Source organism: Toxotes jaculatrix, chromosome 5 (assembly GCF_017976425.1).
Source record: "Toxotes jaculatrix isolate fToxJac2 chromosome 5, fToxJac2.pri, whole genome shotgun sequence".
NCBI lineage: Eukaryota > Metazoa > Chordata > Actinopteri > Toxotidae > Toxotes > Toxotes jaculatrix.
In genome coordinates this window covers 19,891,878-19,915,288 of record NC_054398.1, presented here as the reverse complement: position 1 = coordinate 19,915,288, position 23,411 = coordinate 19,891,878, and the positions used below count along the sequence as shown (strand labels likewise).

At 41.2% G+C, this 23,411-nt stretch overlaps 1 protein-coding gene across 4 annotated transcripts in view; it reads right to left on the bottom strand.

Annotated features, from left to right (window-relative positions):
• The window catches only part of LOC121181882 (neuronal cell adhesion molecule-like), a 70,819-nt gene that overhangs the window by 26,540 nt on the left and 20,868 nt on the right, over nt 1-23,411 (bottom strand). For 3 of the 4 annotated variants that reach the window (XM_041038093.1, XM_041038089.1, XM_041038090.1), the window contains exon 2: nt 14,438-14,513. The exons of the other annotated variant lie outside the window; for it this stretch is intronic. The gene's annotated coding sequence lies outside the window, so the exon portion shown is untranslated. The remainder of the gene's footprint in view (nt 1-14,437; nt 14,514-23,411) is intronic. 4 annotated transcript variants of the gene reach the window in all.

Below are 23,411 nucleotides of genomic sequence, written 5' to 3'. Positions count from 1 at the left end.
CTGGAAAGGAGCCAGGGCTTCATTCAGGATTCATTTCCCAATTTAATGAGGTGTAACAGCTCAGCTCCAGCCGGTCAGCATGTGTGAGTCTTTGTGTGCATACTGTATATGTGTGCCTGTATTCGTTTGTTTGTGTGTGTTATAATTATCCCTAAGCTGCAGTGATACGGGGCCAACCCTTCACATCCCTCTCACAGTGGGATGACAGTGGAAACTTAAGTGGGGCTCTGAAGACTATGATCCAACCACCAGGGCCTGGAACATCTCACATCCTGATTGAACAGTGAGCATAAAAATGACTGAAAATAGTCTGATATTACCCTATTCAGATGAAGTATTGGAGTATTCATGTTCCTAATTCTAAAACCTTCACTTATCGATGTGGTAAGAGGCAAAAGCTTGCATAATGAGTGTATTTGGAGCTTAAGTTAAAGTAGTCCTGGATCTTAAAAAAGAAACTAGACTTCAAAGTCCATTTCTTACTGGAATATACAATTCTTCGAGCGGACACATAATCAGAAAATATCCATCACTACTGTTGAAACTTCCAATGCATCTTGTGCTGAGAGAACTGGAAAAGCCAAAGTCAATAAAGCTCATTTCAGCGCAAACTGCTGAGGCTGAGATAAAACCACAGTACTGTTTGGAGTGCTGTGCCAAAAGCTGTCAGACGGCTGATAAAATCGAACAGGAAATGGACTCTTAGAGAGAAACACGACAGGTTGGTAAAGACACTTCCAGAGAGGATTTTTAGCTATTTTTCAAAACAGACTATGATGATAAACTGAGCCGCTGTCTCACCACTAAGTAAACTCAATACAATAATTACTGAAGGCTCTACCACATAATGACAACCCCCAGAGTACTTAAAGGACAATACCAGTGATTTAGCAAGTTTTAGCTCCTTAAAACTGCATTAACTGATTCTTTTGGCTGCTTGGGGGCAGCGGATACAAGATGCAAACACAGTGACATTTCATCACCTTTTAAGTCAATATGTTGAACAAGTTTGCAAAGATATCCTTGTTTTCACATCCAACAGATGTGGAGCAATATTAGCATTCATTTTGGATTGTGCAATATGTCTAATATTCACTTAACATTTTAGCTCTGTTTTTGATCTCTACCTACTCCTGAGGGAATTATCTGGCTCTTTAACTGCTCGATGCTCTAATGTGCTCACTAGCCATGAAACAATAATACTGACTTAGACAAAAAAATGCAGATTTGATGCCCACAGTGATAGACAACACAATATTAAGCTATTATGCAAGCGATTTTCGTACGGTTCAGAAATGAATGCAAGTCAATGGCTCTGTGAAACAGTTGGAAAAACACAAACCTGAAACACATGTTTTTGGTATTGATGTAAAGTATGTATGAATTGTGTTAAATGGGCTGAAATATGAAATATCACTGTTAAGGACCTTAAAATGCCAATAAACAACCTAACTAGTTGCATTTCTACAGAAAAAAATAATGTCAGTAAAATGAAAATCTCTAATGTTAATTAGTGTCCACAACGACATAAGACCACCTTCACTGTTCATTTTGTCCGTGGAGAAAACACTCAGCACTTGTGTAAAAGCTGCACTGAGCTGTCTGGCCTCTCATTCAGCCAGCCTCTTCAATTACCCCATTGTCATTTTCCCATGGCCAGCTACTTCACCGTCCCAAAACTAATTGGTTTTGTGCACATGTCAGAGACGTGGGACATACTGCGCTGTACACACACACACACACATAGGCAAAGACACATTCATGCACACTGGCCGCAGAACGTGAGGGTCAAGGCCTGTCTGAGCACACAGATGGAGCTGACAGGGGCACGAGCACTGAGATCTGAAACACACCAGTAGCAGTCAGCAGGGAAAAAAGCCCATTTGAATTTGCCTTACAGCAACAGATAATACTACACTACATGCTTTATGCTAACCACTAGAAAAGATATCGTAATCGTATCTCTGCCAAACAATAGTGATGCAATACTGCAACACTAACACAATCACTGCTATTGCATCAGTAGTGTACAGTTTTAACATCTATGATGAAAGACAAGCCTTTCTTTCATGCCAAGCACCCTAATTAACTCCCATAATCAGTGCAATTGATGGCTCATGCAATCAGGGGTTTGTGAGCCTCGGTATGGCCTTAATGGAGCAGCGGGGATCCCCTACAGACGGTTGAATGTGGGGGTATAATGATGAGAATGGCTCAGCACTCAGGAAGGTGGTGATGAGAAAACGGATATGGTTGGAAGAGTTTATTTTTCTGAGGCTGCCGGCGGCTCCCGCTGCAGCTCAGGATGTCACTGCAAGCTATTCACGCCCAGGGCTGCGTGCCCATTTCTCTGTGCCATTAAGCATCTTTTGGGGACAGTGGGGAGAAGTCGCTTCAAATGCCCCGCTGTAGAAGACAGTCCCTCAAGCTTAGTTTAGAAAGTCACAATTACAAAGGATCTGAATGTAAAACGAAGCTATCACTCTGCGGAATAAACAAATGCTAAAAGAAATTTGTCCCATTTAGCAGCTGCCATTGATTGCTTTATGGATTCAGAGCTAATGTAGTGGACAGGCATTAGCAGTGAACTACAGCCATGATGTATGAGGTTAAATGTTCACTGGCTTTGACTAATACCTCTCACAGGCCTTTTATCTGAAGCTACAGGATCACAATGGACGTTCCGTGAGCCAGCGTCAGCGTGCGTTTCCCATAATCTTCTCATTAGCTTTTATAATTGGGGGACCATATGCAAATAATTGGTGTGGTTAACATATGAATTGGGGTCCTGTTGTTTGGGAGACCCTGCAGCTCAAAAACAGGCCGTGGCCCTTTCATCTGCACTGTACAATACCAGACAATAGTGAGGATCTTTAATTCATCTCCTCCACTGTAAATATGTTGTTTATATCCTCCCCTTTTCTTTCTGTTTGGATAAATACTGCAAGCTAAAACTAAACTGGTTTTAATACTTGGATTTGTGAACCGCAGTATTTATCAATCTAAACATTTATCTATTTACATTTACAAATAATAAGCCCTCATCATGACATGCTAAAGAGACACCAGTTTTACATACCCCAGAGTTTTAATGAAAGCCTGTGTTACAAATTAGCAGAGTGGATTTTAACATGGCATTTACCAGACGGGGCGGGGGGGTCTAATGAATAAATGCTATCAGGCTGCATTATGGGAAATGTATGCTCTCGTGCTTTTGGATCTTGATCTATAATTGATAAGGCAGGATATATCGGCCTCTGCTGGATCAATTTTAACAACTGTTCTTATAAACTCAGTTAAATTCCCTATTTCATGAAAGTGCTATATTAAACTTTTGTAGGACTTTAAAGATCCGTTGACCTGTTTCCAATACGCCTCCCTATCACTCCGCCACAACTCTTGATGCAAATAGGCATCTGCTACTAATGCAACGTGTCCGGCAATTTGTTTAGTCCTCCTCCTTTCACGGAGCACGGCACATTGGCATTCACTAGGCTTCCTCTCTATACACGCCAAAAGCACTCCGGCATTCGCTTTCTGTCCCCTCTGCCCAAATGCTAATCACTGCCGGCGCCGGCACTTCTGAGACAGGGCTCCTCTTTAACATGCAGATGTAAGCAGCACCACTAGATGGGACGACGGTGTTAAGGAGGAAATTCTTGCCTGTTCAACCTGAATGGAACCGAAAGGTGTTTTGCTTTCATCTCATCATTGCAGACGAGCTAAATATAACATACTGTCAGTGAGTCATGTCCTCACATTATGCCAGCGCACCACCTGAGAGGCTTCTCATGATTGGAATGGGTGTATGAAGCCTTCTCTTCCTCCTTAGGATAACTGCTGGTGGCAAATTGGAGGTCTTTCAATCTTTTCATTGCCTTACAATGCTGCAAAAGCTTTAAATCATTAGTTAATATAGTAGCAATGGCAGCAAGGTTGCAAAGAGTTAAGTCTCCAAAGTGCCTCTGTACACTTGTCTGACACCTGACTTGTACAGTAGCTCATTACTGGAGAATTAAGGGAGCTGGGAGGGGCACTTTTAAAAAGCATTAATTAAAATGAGATCAGGAGGAGAAGCACAAGGCTGAATGAGCAAGTGCAGATCTGAACTTGACCTTTATTTGATAGCTGATCCCCACACTGTAATTACTGCTTAAGAGAGGATGTTAAAATATCCCCTAGAAGTCCCCTCGAATGTTTGTGCGTGTGTGAAATCATACTCCATCAAAACCATTGGCATACATTCCTCCTCCTTGTTTATGTGTGTTCACGGTGTATGGGTCAGTGTAGGACGTCAGACACTGAGGATGGAGCTTGAGTGTGCTTGCCCTGCTGCATGAGTGTTATGGGTGAGGCCATTCATATGCTGAGCAGAGGTTCATTATCATGAGCAAATGCGGGAGAGTGGGAGGAATGCATGCCGACTGGCTTTCTGAATAGCTAAAAGGACTCTCAAAATCCTCGGAATACAACATCAGAAGACACACTTTAGATACAGAAACATAACAGCTTTGAGAAAGTAATCAACATAAAACCAATCTGCTGAAGGAGGACAAGCAAATCCTTTGATACAGCAGACAGAAATATTCATGCACACGTGGAAGCAAAGACAAATACTGTTATAACAGTTATACAATATAACCCATAAGCCTCATAGTTCAGCAAATGTAGAAAAAATGTTTCATAGCTAAATATAGGCACTCTCCATACACTTTTACCCAGAGCAGACCCACTCAAAATTGCACTCCTAAGGGGCACTCTGTATCCATGGCAATGCCCCGGTGATCTCAGATCTCCATGCTGACAAAAAGATATCAACCCTCTCATCAAACACAGACATACGGAAAAAAAAGGGACAAAGAGGCCTAGACCCATTTGTCATCTCATAAGTAACCTTGGAGAGAAACTGTACGCTTGACATCTGCTCAGCCCTAAAAAAACATCTCAACCTCCTCCGAGCTCAACAAAAGAGGTATGATTAGAATCTCAGTTTGCCACTGTGTCCGCACCGGATGGCTTACTCCACATGTGAAGGGTCTCTCAAGATGGGGCCAATATGTGGAGTTTACTTTAAGCTTAGGGATACAACAAAAAGAGTCAGTGTGAGACAGGCAGTGCAGGAAATGTTCCTCTCAAACACACAAAAACTGGCAACCGTGATGTTTTGTGCCAAATGAATTCCTGTGGGCCATGTCAGCCAGGTTAACACAGAGGAGCAGTGTTTATGTGATTGCTCCCAGTCAACAGCTAATGTAACCAGCCCTTTCTAGAAAAGCACTATTATGTAATAAACACTCTACTGGTGGAATTTGAATTGTGCTGATACAGTACAGGCAGGCCGGGTGCGATGGGTCATTTAGATCTGTGTGTGCTTTGTATGGTACCATTCAGTCTAGCAAAATCTGCCGACAGCATCAGATAACAAAGCGTGAACACTGACTGTGCAGTGGAACAATCTGTTACCGCTGCGTGCTACCAGAACATGTAATTTGCCGGTGAGAAAGTAGCAGGTGGACAGAGGCATTGAGGTCTTGTCTTTATTGAGGACAACGTCTGTCCTGAGGCCATGTCAGTAATCCTAATCATGGAATTTAGTAAAGTAAAAGAGATCAAACAAAAGGGACTTTAAATCATGCAGCATGTTTAAAAAGGTAAAAGAAAAAAATGTACAAACAACTAAAATATGCTGTAACAAGAGAGTCTACAGCCATGTTAGCAGCACTGTAAGTCTGTAGAGGTAAATGCTAAAATCAGGATGCTAGCATGCTCAAAATGATGATGCTAACATGCAGATATATAGGAGGTATAATGTTTACTATTTTCAGTATCTTAGTTTAGCATTTTAGCATGCTAACATTTGCTAAATAAGAATAAACACAAAGTATAGGTGAGGCTGATGGGAATGTCAGTAGTTTTGCATGTATTTGGTCACAAATCAAAGTAATGGACAAACTGGAATTTTGAGTAGGTGATGGTGCTTTGAGACATTTCACTACAAAACTACAAATGTGATTCTCATGGTAGAGAAAAGTGGGAGCAATCACCCCAGTCTGTCAGATTCACCTTCTGGAGATTATAAATGTCTGTAAAAACATGGCCACCCATGTGATTGTTGTTGATATATTTCAGTCTGGACCAAAGTGGTGGACTAACCAACACTGACAGACCAATAGTTCCATCCCTAGAGCCATGCTGCTAGGATGAGTAAAAAAAAAAAGAGCAAATTGTGCTAGCAGTTGTATGGCAAAATCTTCAGATAACATCAGATAATCAGTGTGAACACTGATTGTGTGCTGGAACAAAGTGTTACCACTGTGTGTTACCAGAGCAAGTAATTTACTAGTAGAAAGTAGCGGTGAGAAAATCCCCAGCAGGTGGACAGAGGCAGCAAGGTCTAGTGTTATTGAGTGCCACCTCCACATTCATAGAGCACCACAATAGTCCTCTCCTGCCGCTCCCCTCCTTCTCCACCACCAGCCCCTTCCACTCCACCCCACCTGTGTCTGTGAAAGGTCAGCACAGAGGAGGGTCCTCACCCCCTCCCTGAACCCACAGCTCCCACTCCACAATCAGTCCCAACACTGGAGCCCAGTGCCAGGAAACTCAATCAAAGAGGGGCTTCAGAGGGCTCCAGACCTCTCAAAACCCTCCATTGTCTCCAGAAGGCTTCCCAACACCGTGGCCGGTCTATATGTAACACTGTAAGAGGAGTTGCTCATTACTGCCCGTCCTCGGTTCCACTTTGTCTCTTTTGTACCGCTGACAGAAGAATCCAGTTGCCCAGGCGGGCCAATAAAAGAGAGTGCAGTTACGTAAAAAAAAAAAAAAAAAAAGAAAAGAAAGAAAGAAAGAAAATAAAAAATGTGATTCATTTGCAGGATTAGATGATGTGAAGACACATGTTGCATGTGTTAGTGCAGCTGGTGGATAATACATTACTCTGTCACCTGTTGTGTCACTGCAAGACAGTTTTTTTGATGGCATCTGTTTAAAATTTGCCATTCGTCTCACGAGTTACTGAGTATTGACTGATAGACACACCACAGCACAATGTGTGTGAATGTCAGAGCAATCCATTATCACATAAAGGAAGCACTATGTAGTTGCCCTCTCTCTCTCTCAGCCCCTCCTCAGTTCCATTCAGATACGGCAGGTGAATACAAATCATTTCCCCTCCGCTGCTCTCCAAAAGGACTCACCATCCAATTTCAGACATAGAGGACACAAACAATAGTCCTTTCAAAGTGTGAGAAAATCAAATCAAGGCCTTTTTTTTTAATGGAAGACACAATGCAGAGTTAACCCTCCCAAAATTCTAAACATGGTTTGAAAAATAGAAAATTGATTTTTGTTCTCATAAAGACTCAAAGGATCTATGAGTTAAGTTTGAACAATGAATGTTCAGTGCTTTGAAGCGAGGTTGCTTAAAATTCTCCTTTTTGATCAAGTGAGAGATCACATTAAATCCTGTGTATCAGCGCAACAGGTTAAGTAGAGAAACTTCTAAAGGTGAGAGATTTTTGTGCGGCGGAAGATACTGTTTTACCAGTCAGCATTATAAATGTGCGATTATGCAGGTCCATGCAGACTGTATCACACTGCATGGACTGTCATGCACGTGTCACAATTCTTTTTCAAAAGGCTGCTTTTTATTCAGTTGTAGTCTTATTTATATTATAGTAACACAGAATTAAACATAAAAACAGAAGCTGGAAAAATGACTCAAAATGATTAAGCTCTTAGTCAAATGTTATTGATTTCTATTCTGAATATTGACTAATTGATTAAGTGACACTTTTTGAGATATTGTGTGTACTTGTACATCTAACTTAGCGCCAATTTGGATGTAGTTAAAGTTACCAATTTGAGCATAAACCTAGAAAGGACGTTTTAGGAAAGTGAGGACATTTTGCTTGGTCCTCAAAATTTTAAAGGGCTGTTTGATGTTAAGACTTGGTTTTAGGGCTAAGGTTAGAGTTGAGTTTTGATTAGGGTCAAGGTAAGGGTTAGGGTTGGGCATTCACTTCGGATGGTTAAAGGTAAGGGGCTAGGGAATACATTATGTCAATGAGTGTCCCCACAAAAATATAAGTTTTGTGTGTTTGGGTGTGAGAGAGAGACAGAGAGAGGAAGAGAGAGGAAGAGAGAGAGAGAGGGAGAGAGAGAGAGAGAGAGAGAGAGAGAGAGAGAGAGAGAGAGAGAGAGAGAGAGAGAGAGAGAGAGAAAGAGTGTGTGTGTATGTGTGATTTGCACCCCTCACCCAACAGAGGACCTTGGGCCCAGGCAACTAAAGCCAGTGAACTGATGCTAGAATAGTCTCATAGACAACACTGACACAGTAGAAGTTAAAGTAAATAATGAACTACTGTACACACACACACCCTTTCTTCAACCTGTCAATGCTGGAAAACTAAATTAACATAAGACACATGATAAACTAAAATACACCACAACACATGCAGAAATGTTGCGTAATGTGAAAATAATGTGTGTGCCACCCGCACAGATTAAACACTCTCTTTCAGCCAAGTCTGAATGAGCTCTGATTACACTGGCTTGAGCTATGACCACTCTATTTCTTGAGTCAGGTTTTCATATGCTAAACTCAACAAACAACTCATGGGGACGTGAATAATTCATCAAAGATAGCCCTGAGTAAACTCCTCTGACTGCATTTAAATTGAAGAGTGGCGCTGTGAATTTTCATTTTAAATCTTCGCCATCCCAAGATTTTTGATGGAATTTGATCTAATTAAGTTCTGAGTCTGAGAAACTTGTGATATTTTACCAAAAGGAAAAAAAAAAAGAAACAGAAAGAGACAACATCTTCCTTAAGCGAATGGAAATATTTTTTGTCAGGAAGTAATTGGATGACCCCATTTGATTTGAGGCACTGGTTTTTATAAAATTAAAGAGAGAATTTTGAAGTTTAAAGAATACAGCGAAAAGCCCCTGATGGTGATTGTTGGCACCTCATCAAGGCTTAGTGTGAACATGTTTCTATCTGTCTCATGGGTCCAGATGACTGAAACGTTGGCTAATGAGCATTAATGATACTAATGAAGGACTTAGCTTTCTCATATTGGAAGTCCCTTTATGAGCTGTAAAACTGTCTTCACAAGTTTAGCTGAAGACGTGCTGTGAAAACACACCAGTGACTCAACATGGAAAAAAAAAAAAGGTTTCCTGGTGTTGTAGTTTAGAGATTTTTCCTGTTACATCCATCATTTGGAGAGTTTGAGTGTGTTTCGAGTGGGCTTGGTAGTTTTGCCCAGAGGACGTCACAGCTCAGACAAACAGTGTTCTATCCTTACAGATCGTCTGGCCCCATCAGAAATAATGGCCCCGACAAGAACTGTTCCATCAGCCCTCATTTGTCAAACGGTGATTCCGGAGGAAACATTGCTCCCATTTAACTTGAGCAGTCCGCCCAGCTTCCGCTAACAGCCTCTGTCCTGTGTCTGTGTTTGACGGGATGAGGCTGGTCACTAATGCAGGAGAAGTGTCGGCTGAGTGCTGGGTAATGCTTGGGTGAGGCTGTAGTGGAGCTGGTGAATGTTTTTCCTGACTGCGTTTGTCTCTCAGTGCAGGTACAGGACAGGTCAGCACTGGGAGGTAGAAAAGACACAGCTGGGCAAAGTGTGTGTAACTCGCCTCCGGGGCAAGGAGGCCAGGGGTACCTTAGTTTGTTTGTGCCCCCGGGGTTGAACATGACAGAAGAATGAATTACTGCTATAACTGATAAGGGTACAGTATCTCTACAGGAGCCACCTCGCCCTCCTCTATCTACACATGAAGAATGAACATTATGCCTTTTATGTTTACTCACATGTAGCATAAATGTTTCTGTAAACACCTGTGTAAACAATGAGTATTGTTTTTTTAATTGAATTTTGATGATACCAGTGCCGATACAAAATCTGGATTTCTGTACACCAAAACCACACGCTTTGATAAAAATAAATAAATAAAATGTTTTTCTATAAAAACCTTTCTTTCAATTAAGAACAGAAGCCAAACCTCTTCGGTGTTCTCTTCAAATTACTTTGCCTAAATAATTTTCTAAACTAAATCAGGAATTTGATAAATAAATAAGCAAACAAGATAATAAATTTGGGCCAGCTTTTGGTACATGAGTACAACAGATTTTGATTTGTGCCATTGTAGAGTTGGAGGTGAACCAAGGTAGTGTCGAGGCTTTCAATTATCTTACTTTCTCTTATTATCTAACTATCCCTAGTTAAAATGACTGAAGGCTGGCAGATCTAAGACTATTCACTGTGGAACTAGAAAGGGTTCAGATGTAAGAAAGTGGATTTTATTCTGGATTTTGATTCCATAAAATGCCATCAAACACCAACTGTAATCATGAATGCACAAAGATGCATAATTTCAGTCATGTTAAACTTATTTTGTCATTTAATACAACATACAGTAGTGTGGAGGTTAAATCTAGAAACCGAAAAACATATTGGTACACAGAGGCCCACTAAGCAGTGGAAATCCAGAGTCTTTAGCTTGCTGCTCTAGTGTGCGCTCACGTTTCATATTTACTCATTCCTTTACTCTCTCTCTTTCTCAGCACAGGTACAGAGAGAGCTTTCTCATTAGAATTGCCTGAGATGCAGGTGAGTGAGGGGTTACATCTAAATTCAGCCATTTGTATTCCACCGCAACACCCGGGGAGCAGGCTGTTTATATTGATGAGCAGATAGACTTGGCCTTGGACCAGGACCCACGCCTAACAGCCACATAAATCATTTGGTTTCTTAGAGGCCCTTCCAAACAGATAGATCCCACCAGCTTATGATGGTGTGAGGACAATCTTCTGTGTCCTGAAGCCACATCGATACCCAGGATCAGACTAAACAGACCTTTGGAAATCATCCACAGAATGAAGATGGATTAAGAGTTGTTTTAAGTAAAAAAAAAAAAAAAGATTAAACAAAAAGACCTTTCTCATGCAGAGATGGTAATTCTGTACTGAGATCTGGGATTTTAGAGGTATGCTGGAAAAAAGAACATATGCTTTAAGGTGGTTAGACGGTTGGGATTTTAACCACATGTGTGGCCACTCTGGGCTCTATTTACTCTGCTGCTTTCTCACTGTCTAAATAAAGAATAAAAACACTAAGGGCTACATGCCCTTAGTGCTGGTCTACGCACTTTTCCAAAAAAATACCCATCCTCTTAGGAAAGTCAAGTATGAAATGCAGCTACTTGAAGGTTTTTTGAGTATGAGCAACATCTTAGAAACAAGAAGTGGATCACTCCATTAAATAATAAGTTTGACATTTTGGGAAATATGCTTATTTGCTTTCTTGTTGAAAGCTAGATCAGAAGATTGATTGTATTAAATATGATAGCACATCTTATGTTAGCATAAAGACTGGAAGCAGCTAGCTTGACTTTGCCAGAAAAAGAGAGAGCACATCCCTGATATACAGAGAAGGGAAAAAAACTTTGCTTTCATCAGTGCAAATGAGCAAAAGGTACAAGGCTGGAGCAGATAATTGCACAGACACAAAAAGCAGCGAAGGTAAAAGGAGGCCTGGGGGAAGGTTGTCCAGGTGAAAGAAGGAGAAATGAGTTGGGAAAGGATGGAGATGCAGCACCAGATATAGAACAGTGTCTCCTCAGACTCTCAAGGCTGTCTGCAGAGCAGTTAGTGAGTCAGATTTGCATGAAGCCGACGTTCTCCACAAGCCTGGAAGATGGAGGAGGAGAGAAGAAGCCCCTAAGGAGTGGCCTCACAACCTCTTTCACATCACTCAGCCTCTTTCTCTCCCTCACTGTCTTTGTATCCATCTATTCATCTGTTTGTTTATTCATGTCCTTCTTTCTGACACTTTAGCTGTGTCTCCCAGCACCTCACTGTCTCTGTTTGCCATACAACCAAAGAGACGCTGAAAAACACGCACACACACACATCCACACACACATGGCCTCTTTCTCACATATAGCAGCTCTTAAACATAACATGCGCAGACAGGAGTGTTGACACAGAGAAGCGCTGGAGAATTGTCAGGCACGTATCAAAGAGACACCTAAGAAATATCTTGACGCGTTCATCTGAAACGACGTGCGCTGGGAGCAGCCCAGGGGCCCTGTGTGTGTGTGCGTGTGTATGAATCCTTCTACTCATCTGCAACTCGTCTGAACTCAGAACGGCTTCTGCGTAATATCACTGCTTCATAACCACACGCGAGAAAGCTGCTGCTGTGCACATACTAGATAATGACACTGTTCAGGTGCCCTGGCATTAATGGAAAGTCAGTGGCTCAGAATCCAATGTTTAGTGTAGGAATTACAACCATTTTTATATGTTGTTCCATCAATTTTAGGGGGACAAAAATAGTATTGGACAAATAATAAAAGAATGACACATTACAACACTGCAATCACAATTTGACTGAAAATTTAAACTCCCAAAACTTAATAGGAGGATAACACAGACTTTAAACTCTGACCTTCTCTCCAGCAATGTTAGTAGAATTCTCAGCAATTACTTAGTCATTTTCAATACTGATACAAACAATGGCTAAAATTACAAAAATAAGACCAAACTGTCAAAAAAGAAAAAGAAAAAAGGAAATAATTAGGTGAGAGGTTGTCCTGCAGCACTTTGCAACACTTTGCTAAAACTGTACCTCTAAAAAGGGTTAAGGGTCCTACTGTTCATCCAGTATGCAACACGCACTTCATAGGAGTGCAAACACAAAACTGAGAGTAAGCACTTTAGCAGTTTTAACCTCAAATCCAAGTTGTTAGTGCAGAGTAAAAATTTAAAAAAAAGGAAAACGAATTAGTTCACAAATACTGTATGCTGCTGCACTGTATATGAAACGATTGGATTATGTAATTGTGTCTCAAAGATTCACAGTCAAAAGCCAAACTCATGCAGAGCTATTTATGGAGAGGCAAAGCTCTGATTGGGTGATCCTTGATATTTTTCCCATCCTCCCCCACTTGGCATCCAAACACACAAACAATAATACCACACTCCCTGATGGCCACGTGAGAGAAACCAGTGAAAGACAGCAGTATGGAGGTAAACAGAAACCTCTGCGGCCTTCCATTGAAGGGCCTGGGACCTGAATGCTGCTGCTCACAATGGACGCTTCACGCCTCAGTGTGTTTCAAACCACAAATTCAGTCTGCAGCTCCTAAGTGTGGCCCTCTATGACTCGGCCATTGAAAACTGTGGACTCAGCCTCTCTGGCAGGCAGCACACATTCACAACAACAACCGACTGCCACAGCGCTATGACAAGAGAAAAACGGAAAGAATGAGAGAATCAGAGACAGACTGACAGATAGGCAGAGGCAAAGCGAAAGATTGAAACAGGCACATAAATGGATAAACTGAGAGAGCGAGAAAGGCCCCCTATCGCCAAAAATAAAACAAGCGTAGCACCAACAGCAGAGGCAGATGAGCTCCGAGCCGTCAGAGTCCCTTAACTCTCCACTCAGCTGTGCACGCAGCCTTCCCGCACGGCTCAGGGTGCAGCAAGGGCTGAGGTGGGAATCCTTCCTTCACACTCCACTGGGTGGTGGACACACATCACACCATGTCACCTCCAATCACAGAGCATTAGATCAACTCCCCGCTGAATCACAGACACACTTTCAGCACGGCGGAATGAGAGGATGAGCCAAAGGTTACAGAGGGTCATTTTCAAAAACCCTGTGTGAGCTGAGAGTCAATTCTCTGGGCTCTAATGCACACTGAGACCTTACGCTTAAGGGAGCTACTTTAGATCTTAATTGCGCAACTGCCATTAGGGAACTTTTCACCCTCTGCGAGTTCCATTACGACACATTATGTGTCAATAAGAGGGAGGCACTACGCGCAATTTAGGCTCTAAGTACTATTTTGTGATTTGTAAGTATTGATGCCCACTGTCACAGCAGTGGGCGAAGAGAGGGTGTGTTACCTTGACAACCACATGCATCCAACATTACACTGTTGGACACTAAAAACACCAGTGTTTTGTTTTTTATTCCCTGCCAAAACCTCGCTGCCAAAATGGATACAGACACAAAAACACACTTTGCCAGTGGACAAATGGCAGTCAAGCAAGTGGTGACCTTTGCCTTACAGATAGAACAAAAGTGTAGGCATCACAACAGAGACCGAAAGAGACAGAGACGCAGCGGTGGAAAGGCTGGATAGTTGTTTAGGGACTTAGAAGCTCAACAGAGAGTATAAATATTAATACATTCACACTCCGCCAGTATCATAGATGAAGATATTTGGACTGGAGACACTTGCCAGGCATGGCAGACAGACTGACATTTGTGTGTGTCCACATCCTACGGGATGGGAAATGCCTTTGAGAAGAACGAGAACATTTGATTCTGAAAAGTCCGGAAGTGCATACTGTTTTGGAAAATGATGTTGTTGGTGGAGTCAGACAGAAATGTTTCCAACTTACCAGAGAAACCCAAATCCCCTCTTTCCTCCTCCTCCTCCCTGGCTAGTTGTCTCGTTCCTCTATGGTTTTCTTCAGTCTGGTTAAACAAAATTGGAAGAGAATAGTAAATATTAGAGTTCATAATTTAGATTTTAGATCTCTTCTCCCTTCGTGGAAATAACCAGGACTTTAAGCCAAGACATGAAAATCCAATCTTTCCTAATAAGGTTCCTGGGGAGGAAGTTTTGCACAGCTACGCATATTTTCAGACATCCAGGGCATCAGTTTGACTTCACAATGGTCCTAGAACTCCATATTTGATTTTATTATAATCTGCTAAAATCCTGTTCATATTGGATGTCTCCTGCACTGTCACAAGATTACACACCAGGATGCTTCAACATGAAATCTCTTCTTCTCATCAAATGAATGGTCTTGCGCAAGGAGAGTTTTTTTTTTTCTTTAGCATAATCATCCGTGAGTGTGTTGACTCTCTGGAAATATACTTAAAACACTTCCAACTGTGGCAAGTTTGGGTGGTGAAAAGAAAGCAAACACCCAAGCTGTGTAAACCAGAGTGTGGACAAGGATTTTCAGAGACAGGAGTGTGTAATCCAAACTGATAGTCACTAAGGCCTGTGGCTGAAAGCAGGAGAAGAGACACATCTCCTCCCCTTGTCTCTCCTCTTGTCATGTCTCATTTCCTTCATCTCTGTCCTCCCTTTCCTCCGTCCTCTGCTCTTGTCCTCTGTCCTCTCACCCCCTCTCCTCTTTTGTCTTTTCTCCTTTCTCCAGTACAGTCCTGTGTTATCTCCTGCTTTCTATCCTGCCATGACCAATCCCCTTTTCTTTTCTTCTCTCATTTCATCTCCTCCTTTTTGAAATCTCAGAATTTTTCCAGCCTTAAGGTCAGATTAAGCTATGGTACATGTACAGTATGAGACTGACATGCATATGTTTGTCTTGACATATTTTAAATAATTTTTTTAGAGATAAATTGCATTTTTTTTGTAACCCACGTCATCTTTCTCATGGCAACTTTAAATATGGAATCTATGGTGATGAAAAAAATCTAAGATACCTTGTCCTAACCTCTCCTGCCCCCATCATCTCACATTACCTCTCTGCTGTTTGCCTCTCCTAACCTATTCTGTCTTTGTCTTTTTTCTGCCCCCCCCCTCTCTGATCACCTCCTCACATCACCTTTCTTCTCGTTCCAAACCTTCATATTCAGGATGTTAATGCCAAAAAAAATAATCCCTCAAGTTCTTCATCCTTAAGATCAAAAACCCCATGTAGACATGGGATACGATATTAAATGGTGTCAGGCATGTAAAATTAAAGGCTTATATGCTTATATTCAGGACTCGTAGCGCCTTCATGTTTCCCCTTTATTCATAGTTTGATTTTTTTTAAAAACCCACTTTTACTTTGTGTCTATTTCATTTTTTTTCTATCTTTTGAGGTATGTAGGTTCATCATGACATATTTTCAATAAAAAAAGAAAAAAATTAAGATAAATTATAATGTTGCATCACAACTTTTGACAGTTCTTTGGTCTGATCATGAAACTTTGGGACCTGAACATGGGGCCACAGTCCAGAGGAGACTAAGATGCCCTGTTCTGAGCTAACCTACCCTTTTCTTTTATCTCTTCCTCTCTAATCACATCTTCTCCTTACATCACCTTTCCTCCTCTTCCTCCTCCTGCCTACCGTCTCATACTGTCATGTCTTTTGTTTTCTTTATTTATACCCAATTATACTGAGAATTATTTATTTATTTATTTCCTTTATATCCAGTCCTCTTTTCTAATCTCCTCCCTTCTCTCTCATCTCAGAGTTTTTCAGCCTTTAAGGTGGGGAGCCCCGAAGCAGACAGTCGTAGGAGATGGCGCTGCACAGATGCATCTTGACATATTTTCAATGCAAAAAAGATTTTTTTGAGATTAACTCACATCTTTAAAAACAGTTCTTGACAAGTTCTTGATCAGAAAACGCTTAGATGTTCTGTCCTTTTCTTTTCTCTTCTCCTTTACGTTTATTCTCTTTTCTTTCTTCTACCATATTCTGTCTCCTTTGTTTAACGTCCAAACCTCTCCTCACTTCTCCTCAAACACTGTCACAATGAACACAGACACACCTCCCGGAATTGATGGGCAAAATGATTGAAGAAGCCAATCCAATTTACTTCTAGCAAAGGCTTATCGGCTTCAGTCTGCTGTTCCAAATAACAGTGTGGAAACCCCATTGAGAGATGCCACTGTTTCCATTCGGTTCAATATGAACACTAATTTCACTACACAGATGCAATTGTGAACTCTAGGTTTACATTAATTCTGTTTCATACAGTCACAGACGTGTTTTTAGTTGTTTTCTCTCAAGATTGCGATTGTCCTACCACCTAAGATTCAAGCAGCGTCTGCACAGTGGAAGCTTCTCTTGTAAAATCTACACAATTTACCACAAGAATTGCACAATTCACAGGTTTTGAAAGCCTTGACACCTGTGCAGTCAATAACATATTACTTCACACAGAATATTACACCAGAAAATCCGATCTTCCCCCAGCTCTTGAATTTGAAAGGATCCTGACCCAGATTTTAAAAATCACCGACATACAGCATCACATTATATTACTGCTGACACCATACCTGAGCACAGAACTACAGCACAGCCAAAATCTTGTTCTGCTATTGCAGTTCGACCTTATAGCTCATAATTTTTGCCTCACTGTGCACTTACTAGACAGTTGTGAAACAGCTGATTACAGCTAAGATCTATGAATAAAACACAACAACAAAATGACCTTTCCACATCCTGTTTGAATGAGCTGAAGGCTGATCCCATCAAAAGCGGCCTCCCCCCATGACATCGAGCCAGCCATCCCGCCACCCCACCTCTGCCCTTAGACACCACAGAGTCGAGGGGAGCTCAGTCCAGCTCAGCTGCCATGGTGATAAGCAAAGGGACGGAGGACCGAGACTGAAAATAGCTGGGGATAGGAGGCCGACAGTGGGCAGGGAGCAGGACTACAAAACACCTCACAGCAAGAGATGCATGGTGGCCTGAATACCTCAGGGAGCACTCTCGTGCCATGAGTGCTGGCAAACAAAAAAGATAGCTGAATCTTTGGTGGATGGAGACAACACAACAATGTTTTACCAAAAATCAAATAGGATTACATCTAACAGCAAATGAATAAAGAAATCATCCTGAAAATTAAAGCTGCTTCAATCATTCAATATTTTTAGGTCAACAATGGATCAAATGACTTTGCGTAATGTGAAAGTTATCACACCCTGTGATGAACACACAGATAATTATTACCCTACTCTGTAGCTTTTAGCATCTTTTAGCTCTTTGTTTTGGTTTTATGGCACACGACTTTACTGTTTTGCTTCACTCTCACTGTACATCATTAGCATTGTTTTACATGAAAAAGCATTGAAAACTTACTGCCCACAACCTGACGATCACTAAACAGCAAACAAAATTAGCAGCTAGCAGGTAAACATGGTGGAGCATTTAGCAGCTTGGAAGCCCGATATTTTTAATCAGGAGTTGGTGGAGACCGAACCAGAGCCAAAAGGCTTAAATTTGTTAGGTAAACAAAAACTCGACTCCAAATGAATGTTAATGTTAATGAATGTTAATGTTAAGTAATAAGAAATCCTGGATGTATTATTTTACTAAATATGTTGAATATCAATACAATATGATATATAAAATATTTAGTATCAAGTAATGTGGATATGCTAACTAAACACAAACATGTCTGTACATTCTTCAGCTAAAATAGACAAATATGCTAAGAAACGTATGTCACTTCATTGTAATACAGCAGTAAAAGCAAAGATAATCTTATATTGACAGGTACCACAACCACCAAAGCCCAGGTCTATGAGTCTTAAAACATTTTTGGTTTCTAAAGTGGCCAAACAGAAAAAGAAAAAAACCTCCAGTGTGTATGTTTCCATTTGTCTCATCATGGAAAATATGACACAGGCGTATGCATGTTGAGTAAAAATGAGATTTCTTCAGGTTGAATAAACATTGCTCACAGCAGATAATGCCAAGTAGTGAGGTGTCATTTCTCTAATGAGTCTGTTGGTTTTCTCCTCCAAGCTGTGTTGTTTGGATGTGTATGCTTACCTATATGTGTGCGCCCTAAGACATGGGAAGGGGGCTCAGCACAACGGCCTGTGGGTTCAATTTTAGACTCTTGGCTAATGAGAGGCAGAGTGTGATTGTAAACGATTCCCCTCTCCCGATGAAGCATCATTACTGCCAAAGACCGAAGATATAATTAGAGCCAGAGCGCAATCTTTTTTCCCCTATGATGAATTTACATTAGGGGACACGGCTCGCAGAGACAGAGATGTGCTGTTAAACTGAAGACAAGCTGAGATTCAGCAGAATAAAGATGATGTGTTGACATGCAAGTGCTGGAAAAGTGCAAACTATCCATGAAAATGTTAATAGCATAGCTGCCTGTCAGAGGAAACAAGCTTTCATGGACGTCTCAGTAGAGATGAAAAGTCTGCTCAAGAAATTTTTACCACACTGCAAGAAACATCCTCACATTCACAGACTAAAGCCTGTCAAAAGCAAGTGGACTTTAAGCTGAAATTCGGAGAATTATATTCTTTATCCATTAATCTGCAGATTATTTTCTAAATCATTTCATCGTTTGGTAAATAAAATGTCAGAAAATACTGAAAAACCGTTCATAACAACTTTAGCTCATCCAACCAACAATCTATCACCAATTTGAAAATCAGTGTTCAAAATACTACCACACATGTCAAAGAAAAGCAACAAATCTTCACAACTAAGAAGATTAAACTGGGAATTGCTTTGCATTTTTGCTTGAAAAATGACTGAAGCAATTAAAAGTCAAAACATTTGCTGACTCAATTTTCCGCTGATCAACTAATCGACTATTGTTTCAGTTCTAATGAATTAATCATTTAGTTTAAAATCAGCTATGAAAAATGGTGAAGAGAACTCAGAAAGCCCAGACACAGGCTATGCAGTATTAAATGTTTTACATTTTTCCTTGATAAATATTTAAAACACTCAAAATTGCTAATGATGATTTTTTTTTTTTGTGCATAGACTAATCGATGAAGTTTATCAGCATCTAGTAGGTTTCATTAGTTCAGCAGTGATGGAACATCTGGAATGAAATCCAGACGACTTGGACCATCACCTGCAGATCTTTCAGAGCATCACAGGCTTTACTTTCCACACAACAGGTGATTATATGATATAACTTTAACAAAATAGAGTAATACATCACCTTTATCTCTGTATGTGTCAATAAGAATAAATCCCCTCAGTGTGTGCGTCCGTTGCTTTACAGTACAGTTCAGTTGTCTTAATCCCAGTGGCTGTGTATTCCTCGATGTGTTGGCTGTGACTGAGTGACAGTAAAGAGAAAAGAGCTGATTCCCTCACAAATTCAAGCCCCCACCCCACCCCTCCAACACACCCACAACCCCTCCTCCCCTCCTCCCACGTCCCTCCCCTGACCCTCCCTCCCCTCTCCCTCCTCTCTCACAGTGGGATTAAAACAACCTTTTGTCTCTCTACAATAGGGGTTAAACATTTCCTGGTATCACTTGAACAGCTACCAGAATCCACAAAGTTACCAGGTAGGTTTTTAGACATGTTTGTACATGAGCATTAAACATTCAAAGAGTTATTTGTTTTGTATCAGGTGCAACTGTCGGCAGGATGAGGAGATGACAGAGGACAACATCCTGAAATATGAATTTGGCAGAGCATCAAAGCAAAATCAACACTATAACTGCATGGTAAATCAAACGGTGCCCAGTGTACATTAAAATACTGTCAGCAGCACTGATTGTGTTTGAGTCAATACAGCTTTCTAGATGTTCAATAGAGGGTGGAGGTGGAGTAGAAGCAGCAAAGCAACGCGAATAAAAGGAAAAAAGCCTCAAGGCACATCCTAAGGACTTCCTTTCCCATACAGTGAGAAGCCAGAGAGAGAGTGCTCACCTACACTCAACAGATGTCCCCATGCAATCTAATCTAGTTGACTCAGTGACAGGAAGCTTATTTATTGCCGACTCCTCACCGGCATTATTGCAACCAGTTTTAAAAGAATAGATGTGAAAAAGGTCTTTTGGCATCCGTTAGCTATGGCTGCAGAGGACAACAATGGTTTGAAAGAGTCACTATTCTCTGGGCTGGGCCCTAAATAATGCCCCTCTCACTACAAAAGCACAGAAAATGTAACATAATCTGTCTCAAAGAACATTGTCCATCAAAGTGAACAATGATTTAGACTCTGGTATCTGAAAAACAAAAGAACAACACAACAAAACATAATTTCCCACTCAAGTTGCAGTGGTGGAATGTACAATAATGTACTGTATTATTTTGAGGCACTTTACTTGGGTGTTTCTATTCCATGTTACTTTATAGTTACACTCTTCTTTCATTTTATGTACAAAAGCACAATACTGAGTTTATGAAACACAACTACTATTGAAACTATCCAGTGTTTCACAAAAAAGATCAAAACAAATCTATCCTACCTCATTAATCATCTTATGACCCCTCAGATTTATTTTGTGACCCTTCAAAGGGGCCCTCCCCTTAGGTTGGGAACCACTGGACAAAGCTGTCTAAGAGTACATGCAGCACAGTTAAAATTACCTTGACTAGCTCCAACCATAAAATGTTGCTGGTGCATCCATGAATCAGTATTAACAATGAAAAAATTGCTTAACCAGCACTTTTACTTTTGCTACAAGTAAATTGCTGATAAAACGTCTGTACTTTTTGAATACTGACTTTTACTTGTCATGGAGTATTTCTGCATTGTTGTTTTGGAACTTTTACTTGTTTCCACTGGCGGAAGTTTCCTTGCAGTTATGGGAATAACCACTTAATAACCCTTCAAAAGCATACGACTTCTGTCTGCACCGGTGGGACATGCTCAGTGGCTTCACAACATGGCCATTGTTGCATGCTGCCGCGAGTATATCATTTCCACCCACGTACCACAGTGAAACCATGAGCCTGAAGACCACCAGAGCTACACTGGTGGTCGAGAGACCTGAAACCTCTGTGCTAGAATTCCACCTTAATTTACTAATGAACAGCTTCAGTCATTTACTATGTAAACATAACTCAGCACGATCAGCTTTCTCAGCACCTAACATCACCGCAGGAGAAGCCATTAATTTAAAAAATGTATCATAAATAAAATCTTTCATCGTGGCAGACATCTTTCAGAGATGATGGATAGCAGCAAGGTGTATGGATTATGGTATGAAATGAGTGAAAGGGGCATATTTCATGGAGTGAGGGGCGTGATTGACCAAGTTTAATGGGCATTATTTCTGCACACTGACTCCGTTGAGCAAAGACACAGGGCGATCCCCGCCGGCCCATTGCTCCTTCAGACTCACACTGAGATAGGACCGGCGCCCTCCCTGCTCTTTGTCACGACACCAATAGAAGAACAATATTTCAATGGCAACTGCATATTTCAGTGGCAACTTTTAATAGAACAAAGTTCATGCTGTGGTCTAGACCAAGCCCTCCTAACTAGAACTGCACGCTGTCTGAATGTGTGTGTGTGTGTGTGTGTGTGTGTGTGTATGCGCATGCATTCGCCTATCAGTGGGTGTTCGTGCCGAAGACTCCTTTCGAGTTTCCTATTCAGAAATGTGAATGGGAGTGAAATATGATTGGCTTGGGAGGAGAATAAGGGGCTGGGTTCACAAGGCTATCGAGGCAGGGTTGGGGTGGGGGGGGGGGACACTTGTGAAATACTTCACTGCTGTCAGGGACAGAATGAAAGGACAAGTACGGATGATTTAGTCCTCTTAGACTTTATACTAACACATTCCTACAAGTAATTTTCAATGCTTGTTTGCCAGAGGTCTCTTAACGATATTATTTTGGAGGTCACATCAAATCAGTAATTGTTTAAATTTGATTCTCTATCAAGCAATAAACCATGACAATGCCTTGATAAGACAGAACAGCACTGTCCTCTGGCAATCACTTCGCGTTGTCCTAATGCATGTCTGTGTCAATTATAGCCTTGTTAACTCTGGCTGAACTCATCACAACACAATAACAGAAGGGAGTCTGGTGTCAGAGGTAACACATAGCAGCACTATCGTGATAACTTTGAGGTATCTGGTTAACTATAAAAGGAGTGAGGTGAAAGAATTTCACACCGAAGAAAATAAAACGTTAATTTTGCATCAAGCTGCACTGATGACACAGGCGTCAGATTCAGGTTGAGGGGGACAATGGGGAAAACAAAGCGGCCGGAGTCTTAAGGGAATTTACATGAATTACAGCAAGAGGCCCAAAGGGACGGCCGCGACCTCTCCTCAGCTTTTTGAAACTAAACAAGACCCTGATCCCGCCCATCAACACACAAACACACACACACAGGCAGTAACTGCTACACACACATATCCACAAAGACACACTGACAGAGAATGGTGTGACTGGTTTCCATGGTGCCATGAGGCTCAGTGACAGGGCTGGAGTGTTAACATGCTCACAGACAACAGAGAGGATGATGGAGAGAAAAAGAAAAGGACAGAGGGAGAGAGAGAGGCAGAGAGAGCGCAGTAAAAAAAAAAGATTTACCACACACAGGCAGCAGACCATCCCCGAGGTTAAGGACCTGCAGTGTCGTGTATCGTATTTCTTTTTAACTCAACAGAAGCCTTTTTTTTCATCCTCCCTAACTGTTAACTGTTTCTAACTGTTTCTGTGATCATTTTGTTGTATTTCAATTTGGGTCTCATTTTTGTGGTTTTGACCATCTAATCCTATCATTAATAGTACAGGGCATGAAACAAGCAGTCGGACAACTACACAGGTTTCAAACAAACTCTTAGGTGAGTCAAACTAACAGTATTTGTATGAGAAAACAAAGGCAAATGGAAAAACTATTTGTATGAGAAAACCTAAAATTCTGGATTACTCTT